This window comes from Papaver somniferum, unplaced genomic scaffold, assembly GCF_003573695.1.
Source record: "Papaver somniferum cultivar HN1 unplaced genomic scaffold, ASM357369v1 unplaced-scaffold_132, whole genome shotgun sequence".
Classification (NCBI taxonomy): domain Eukaryota; kingdom Viridiplantae; phylum Streptophyta; class Magnoliopsida; order Ranunculales; family Papaveraceae; genus Papaver; species Papaver somniferum.
Window position 1 is genome coordinate 3,149,814 of NW_020622381.1, and position 8,775 is coordinate 3,158,588.

Sequence of the window (8,775 nt, forward strand, 5' to 3'; positions counted from 1 at the left end):
ACGTCCCCACTATGAAGGAAACGGGTTAGTTTACACCCACTACTTCTTGTCGTCACTAACTGCCCGCTTTCCTGACACTTTCTTATAATGGGCGTGTTGCACGCCGCATGCTGCAAACCGCCAGATTAATACCCTGATGAGCATCCCCCAGTTTGTGACATGTTTGATGTCTCGAGTATTTTCGTGGAAAATGTGCAGCAGATTACTGAGTGGGTCTTGTGTGCAAGACCTGGCTATTCTGATTAATCGTACGCCAGCTAAATGGCGGATAATCATGTGTGGCAAGTTAAGTCATGAGACTTGTCGTAGGAAAATGGCGTGTGACGCTATTAGGTTAGTCTTGGTTGGTCACCTGAGACTTGTTATAGGCCGGTTTAACTCTGTGGCGAAGTTGGACGGCTGAGATTGCAATTTGTGAGAGAAGGTGGCCTTTGATTATGGCCACATCTTGTTGGCGCCAGTAGTGACATAATGGCGTAATGACGCCTGTCAGTGGCATAGTGGTGCATTGGTGCCTGCCTAAATTAGGGTTTGGCATGCCGCAACCCTAATTAGTGCGTGTGGCATGTGTCGTAGCGGCCCTACCTAAATTAGGGTTTGGCATGCCGCAACCCTAATTAACGCGTGTGGCATGTGGCATAGCGGCGCTGCCTAAATTAGGGGTTGGCATGCCACAATCCTAATCAGCGCGTGTGGCATGTGACCGCGACATGGTGACGTTTTTTGTGCAGATGGTGCCATGGCCGCTTCAAAGGAATTATGGCAGGGCCATAATGTGGGAACGACCACAAGCGCAAGGATATCCATGGGTGGCCATGACATGGCACCTTTTTTAGGGTTTTATGGGTCCTGCATGGCTCGTGGCATGTCGTGGGGCCAAAGTGGCGTAATTTGGGCCACGACCAAGAATTAGGGTTTCGACTAATGCCACTAAAGTAAAAACGTGTTTTCTGATAAGAATACCATGTTTTGAGTCTGTTATGCAGTTGGCCACGAGCAAAAGTGGGTTAGCACGTAGCTGCGTAGTTTGTGGCATGTCGGCATGTTACTGTGGCAGAATGGTATGTTGGCATGCCAATTGGCACGTTGGCGCGGCATGGCACGTTTGGCATGCCGATTAGTATGTTGGCGTGGCATGGCACGTTTGGCATGCCAGTTAGCATGGTGGCATAATTTGGCCTTTTAATGCGTGTGGCGGGTTTAGAGCGACCTGATTGATCAATAGAAAAGGGGTCGGCCAAACATAGGATGGGGCCATATCTCTAGTGAACGTGGAGCATTTAAAGCGACCTGATTGGACGATAGGAAAGAGGTCCGACAAGTATGGGCCCGGCCACATCTCATGTGCATGTGGCGGATTTAGAGCAACCTGATTGGTCGATGGGAAAGAGGAGGCCTGGCAAGCAGCATGGGGGCGTGACCACATCTCTAGTGCGCGTGGCGGCTTTAGAGCGACCTTATTGGTCGATATGAAAGAGGGGGGCGGTCAAGAAGCATGGGGCATGGCCGTCTGCGGGTGGCGCCTAAACTGGCCGGCCATGTGACATGACATGGCCACGCCTTCTTTTGTTCCTGCTCCTATTTTCTGCGGATCCTCTTTTATTTCTTATTTTCTGGTAGGACTTTGCTCCTACTAGCTCCATGGCGGATTAGTTTCCTAGCTTGCCTAGGTTTGGCCTCGACCAATAGGGTTCGAGATATTTGCACAGGCGCAAAAAGGCCTAATTTTTGCAAATTAATTAGGTCAAAACTTGAATTTTGTGAGTTATCACAAAATTGAACAAATTTAACAAATTCTGTCTGTTGACACAAAATCCTTTTATTCTCAGAGAGCAGTTACGCATCTTCTGATTGAGAATTTTCATGCAGACCTTAATTTTGATACTTCGGGAAATTCGTGCTTCTCAGCTGCGAGTGAACACTAATTGTCATGTCATACCAATACTAAGGGTTCAGCTGGGGAACATAGCATAGGAAAATACTTAATAAACCATACACTAATGAATAATATAGGCGAGAGTTTACAGAATGTTTAGGATTGTTGCTACATGCACCATTCTGAATAAATATACCAAATTGCTCAGTACATGTGTGAGTAGAGAGGCCCGGGCACTCATTACTTTAAAATGGCTCAGTCCTTTTGCAGACGGCGCATTAAATATATGGTTTTACATTTTTATCCCTGAACTAAAAACCACCATCAACAGTTGGATATTGGTCTTTGGTACCGTCCAAGTTATTTCTCATATCAATCATGCTCGTGTATTTCTATCGGTTTGACTTGCTGATTGTATTGAGAAAGAGATAAAAACTCTTTGATATAATTCTTGATTGAGTCTTGAATTTTAAGTTGGTGCTCTCGGAATTATATTGGAGTTTAGTCCATATGGCTCTAATTTTTATCTCTGTAAACGTACCACCAATCTTCGATGGCTCAAATTACTTATGATAAAAAATTGTTATGTGTGCTTTTCTTCAAGCGCGTGATTTTTAATCATGGGTTCGTGTTGTTAATGGATATAATCCTCCATTAGTTACAGTAGACGGTGTAACTGTTGCAAAGGATATTGGTGAGTATGAACCTGTCGTGATTCTTACCGCAAAGCAAAATTCTAACAGATTAAATGCTATCATCCATGTCATTACCCCAGATCTTCAGCACCATGTGACTACGTGCACTCGGTCTAAGATACTTGGGATATCTTAGAAACCGTATTTGAAGGGAATATCTCTAAGAAGGAAGCTAGGCTTCAAAACCTAAATTATGATTGGGAAAACATTCGTATGGGTGATGAATAGTCATTTGATGAGTCTAATCACAAAGTGTCTGAAATTGTTAATGCATCTTTTGCATTAGGTAAGGATATTCCTGAAAAGGACATTGTGATGAAAATTCTCGGATCGCTACCAGCTAGATACGATTCTAAGAAACATGCCATCGTTGAGGGAAATAACCTTGAAACACTTTCCAGAAATACACTTATTAGAAAGTTAAAGATCTTTGATCACGAGCACTCATCCAAAGCTGGAAAGGATATTGCTTTCAAAGCACAAAAGAACATTAAACTACTTGATAAAAGTAAAAGTGTTTGCAACTCTGTGGATGATCCTATTGAGACTGAAGCATCAGATGAATATCTTGACAACTCAGTTTATTTGATCACAAGACCGTTTCGAGATCTTCTTTTGAAGAGAAGCAAACGATTCACCTGAGATAAACCTAGATCATCAGTTAAACCCCATGATCGTGCCCCTCCTAAAAACATGGATACTGTCGACACTGATGATGAGGATATGCCACAGTGCTTCAAGTGTAAAGGTTTTGGTCATTTTGCCAATTAATGTTCAAATCGGAGAAAATACACTGGGAACAAAGGTCTTGCTGCAACTCTTGATGAAACATCTGATTACTGTGATTCGACTGAAGATGAAAAATCAATTGTAGCACTCCTTAACGAAAATATTAATTTTGATAATTGTAACAATACTCACATCAACCTTGATATTTTTCCTGAAGAAATCTCATCGACCACATTGGAGAATGAAATTTTTCTATGACTAATGAAAACTCGATCTCACATGTTTCAGGTACTTCACTTTGTTTAGCAGCATGTTCGGCGATGGTCCCTGAACCAACCTCCACATTGACATGTTCTTATTGTACTATTAAGGGTCATGAACTCTTTAATTGTTTCAAGTACGAACATAAACTAAGATATATCAACAAACTGCGACGGATAGCTAATCGATTAGCAAACAAGCTCAAACTTGTTCTAAAGTCAAATCCATCCGAGGTATGTCTGTTTAACTCATCTCCTAAGAAGTTGATTTCTAAGGATAAAGTTAGATCACTACAAAAAAGAACTAGGTCTAAATGACCTATAAAAAGGGACGTTGAAAATTCCGTATATGAACCATGTGGTGAACAGATTATTGTTCACCCCAACACAGTCTAATTGTATTGAAAGTGTATCTTGTCTCATGTGCCCGAATTTCAAAAAGAAACAAGAGTTATGCACAATCGGGCTATAGGATTAAAAAAACAAAAAACTATTATAGTTTGGATTTTAAGTTTTGTTTTTTCTGAATTCCTGATTATTCTTTTCAAGTCGTCAAATAGTGGTATTGAAAAGGTTTCTCAGTATTTGAACATAAAAAAGGGGGTCAAAATCGACATTCCTTCACTTTTTAGGGTTGCTTGTGTTGATCGTACGTGAACCCTATTACTCTGTATATAGGTTCTGTAACCCTAAATTATTTTCCTTCTCTGAAACTCTTTTCATCAAAAGGTTGCTTGTGGATCTATTGTTTTTGTGTTCCTTTTTCACAAATCCCATACTTTAATTTTATGGAGTCTTTAAGCATCATCTCTTCTGATGGAAAAGATGTGAATATCATTGTTAATCCATCAGTCATGAAGGAAAAAAACAAATCCCATTCCTCAACAACTTTCAAGAGAAAAAAGAAGAATATGAAGAAACCAAGGGCTAACACCTCAAATCTTCAGGAGTTTTCTGTTGTACTTGAAGAGTTGAAAGAAACAAGAATGGAGATTAAGCAAATACAGGTTATTGTTCTAGGATGTATTGAAATTCAGAGGCCTTGATTCAGCAACAGTCAAGAAGGTTTGTTGGAATTGACTCATTTCTTCATGAACCTTATGTTCCAGTGTCTGTTGACGACAAGGAGTTCGGGGACGATAAAGAATTTTTCAAGAAGCTTAATGTCTAGGAAACTTCTTTTTGAGAAATTATTCTTATGTTTAAGAAGGAGAACTAGGGTTTGGAATAACAATTATTGTGATTACACATATCTATTTCAACGATTTTCATCTTGCAATGTTTTTAGATTTATTTATTTAAATTCTAAAGTTATTTGGAAGATGGTTTTTGCAGTATTTAATCTTTTTGATTTTATATATTGCAATTGCTTATGAGATATATAGGCGTTTACGTTCGTGAATTGTGCTTATCTCATATATGCTCAAAAGTTAAGTCTATTATGTATTTATGCAAATATTGATGAAAGATAGAATGAACGTTTAAAAATTTTCGCAGTATTAATCTTTCCCTGATCCACTTTTATGTGAAAGTACTGTATGACTCCGTAAGTTTTCTTATGTTGAGTAATTTCTGGTTAAATTAATCATAAAGGTTTTCTTGTGATTAGTTTAATCGATGATATTTTGGACACTAACAAGTCGTGTCCAAAGAAATCCTTCTTTTCTTGTAAAAGTAAGGTCACTCATGTTGTTCTCTTGGGAATGACATCAAATGGGGGAGAGTTCTTAATCGAACTTGTGCTTATTTGTCATATCTTTATGGGGAGTGCGGCTGTGGAATATTGTAGGAGTTAATTTGTATCTTTATAAACTCCTTGATGAATACTAAGTTTCGACTATGTGAAATCATCGAAACAAAGTTGATATGTTCTCTTTTAGTCATGAAGTATCTTTTTGAAAATTTCATTATGATCACGTAGTTTTCGTACCTTTGCCAATTTATATTGACAAATAAGGGGAGAATTATTTGGTAGTTCACACTACATACATATGGTTTACATATCATTATGTAAGGGGAAGTGGTTTTCATTGTAAGATGAAGTATTGACTAAAGGGGAGTGATATATATCACCATAGTATTATTTCAAAGTTGTGATACAATTGGACTTTGATTAACTATAATAATACTATGACACTGTATAACAATGATTGAGAACATCTGTTTTCTTATTGTTATGGCTAATGATCTTCAACAACAGTGATGCTGAGTTGAACAACGTTCAGAATCGCTTGAGTACTTAGAGTAACGAATAATTCAAGGAATGTTTTAGAGCGAAGGATATCAAGTATGATGGATGAGAAGCTGGTTTATTTATTTTGTAATCCATATGTATTGATAGTTTTGTCACTAAAATTGACAAAGGGGGAGATTTTTAGAGCACTGCTCGATCGAACTCGCGAGGGTTGCTATCTCAAACTGGGAAAACTGTTATAAGTCTGAAGCCACAATGCATGTACTCAGTACACGAAACAGAGTAGCTATATGTCGAAAAACATACTTTTGGTATGCATATTTGTATGCACACCTTTAAAAGTCCGGGAACTCATGAATCTGGATTGGTACGCAAACCAGTACGCGTACTAGAAAATGACTGTTGGTTACGGAACCGGTTTGGTATCCATACCGATACACGTACCAGAAAAGTTTTGTGGACTCCGTAACGTGGATATGTTTAAATGGTATCCATACCAGTACACATACCACAAAATTTATGTGAACTCTGGAACGCATACCGAAAAAGTTTTGTGACCTCCGGAACTTGGTTATGTCTTAAGGTTTACATACCGGTACACGTACCGTGGCATAACTGTTCACGAACAAGTAAAGTGATTGTACCTTGTACGCCTACTTACCATGTCGATTAAATTCTTATACACATAAATTATTTCTCCGAGATAATTAACATTTGAATAATCTCTAAAAACACCATAGACATATTTGATCACATGATTGTGTTTCGATTTAAGTCTTAAGTGTTTATGAAAATGCTTAAGCTTATAGTTCAGTTGGATAGCTTCGGCTAACCATTCATGAGCGTGGTCTTATACACGGTTCGGTTACGGTTCATCCTAACCAGAGTGCAACCTTTGTTTTGAATGTCTATAAAAGGGGAACTTCAAACAACTGGGATCTTTGAATCCCGACATTACTTTTCTTGGTGTGTCCTAGTTGTAACTAGAGTCGTCCTCTTCCTAAAACTCTTTTAGGGTTTAGCGACTATAAAGACTTTATTGGGATTCGTGAAGCCAGGTCCAACTACTGTTTATCTTGATAGCTCGAGTATCCTAATCTTGTTCGATTGTTGAGATGCTCACTTGAACAAGATAAATAGAAATCATCAAAGTTCTCTTCGTATCAGACTTTGTTGATTCCACAAGTTTTATACTTGTGAGGTGAATAATAATCTAGGTTGCACTTCGGGTTGCGTAAGTCTGAATTTTGAGGTTAGCTAGACTTTGTCTATTGCTATCGATTTCCATTACCTTGATCTACAATCAAAAAGGAAATCACACATAGATCAAGGTAATATATATTGCTTATCTGTGGGAGGAAGATTGGTTTAAAGTCTTCAATTGAGTTGAAGCAACTTTTAGTTGGTGTGACGTCAGCTAAGGGAATCAATTGTGCAGAGTCCTACTGGGATTCAAGAGGTGTAAGGAGCGCGACTGTAATTGAATTGTTGGGAGGGTTTAATTCGGTATCAACTACATTCTAGTCTGAAGTTAATTGGTAGTAGGCTAGTGTTTGTAGCGGCTTAATACAATTTGGTGTTCAATCTGGACTAGGTCCTGGGATTTTTCTGCATTTGCGGTTTCCACGTTAACAAAACTTCTGGTGTATGTGTTATTTCTTTTTCCATATTATATTGTTTATCTTTATAATTGAAATATCACAGGTCGTGCGTTAATCAATCAAAGTAGATACATCCATCCTTGTTTGTTGGATACGACTTGATTACTTGGAAATTGGTATTTGGAATCACCAAGTACTTTCACCCAGAAATCAGGTTCACGGACTTGTATTTGTAAACGTTCTGATTGTGAGAGATAGAGATATAAACTCTGAATATTCTTTCTTGATTGAGATTCATAAAGTTGAACTCTCAGAATTATATTTTAGTTTGTCCATACATGTTGCCTAAGAAAAAGTTGGTGGTGTATTTTGGTACCCCCACGTTTTTAATTAGTCAAACAAATCAATAACCAAAAACTAAATAACAATGCAATTATCTAGTTAAAAATGGGTACGACCTAATAAGATGCTCAAGTGATTTCAGATACTCACATATGATCAAATCACATATATTATTAGGGTTGTAATTTTGTCATAGTTGATTAGATCGGAAAAAGGTTCATCAAGGCTTGTAAATATTTTATGCACCTTATAAGATCCTAAGCAAATATTAGTACATGGGTACGACCGAATAAGACGCTCAAGTGATATCTAAGTTTATCACCATCACCAGTATAACTGCTTAAGATCACTAAATTTGTTAAACAGTAAGATCACCGATTCACCTTATATCTTTTATTTATCTATTTTGACAGTTTCACTAAAAATTAACCAAAATTGCGATTGCTAAGTCCAAAAATTATTAAATTTTATAAATAAGATTTTTTTTTATCTTGCAGACTAGTGTTAGAGTATGTGAAAACTTTAAACAATATTTGAAATCGAGACTAGTGTTAAAAACTTGCAATTATTTGTTAAGTAGATGTTGTACAATACTGTATATTCTATATTTTAACCCGAGGTAGACCAGGTGGTAATATTTTTAATTTTACTGGGACTGATCTAAACCTTAATTTTGGGCTGCCTTTATACGTCCGAGAGACCAATTAATACAACGAATAAGGCAGGTGATGAGCTATGACCTCTATATGCACCAATATTAAGATCGAACTTTTCCCGTCAAGAACATGAATAACGCCTCAAGTACAATGTAAAATAAAAAAAGATTCATTAAAATCATAGTTTCAGAGAGATTTTTTTTATAAAATTCAGCTTAACCGTAGGTTCAGAGAAGTTTTTTATTTTTGAAACTTAGTTGAATTCAGATAGATTTTTTTATTTTAAAACCCACTCAAGCCAGTGGTTCAGGGAGATATTTTCTTAATACAACGGAACCTTACATGGACTGCACAAACTAGACCCAACCAGCCGGCTTGACCCACCTATTGTTACCCGCACCCCACCCAACCAGTCCAAATAT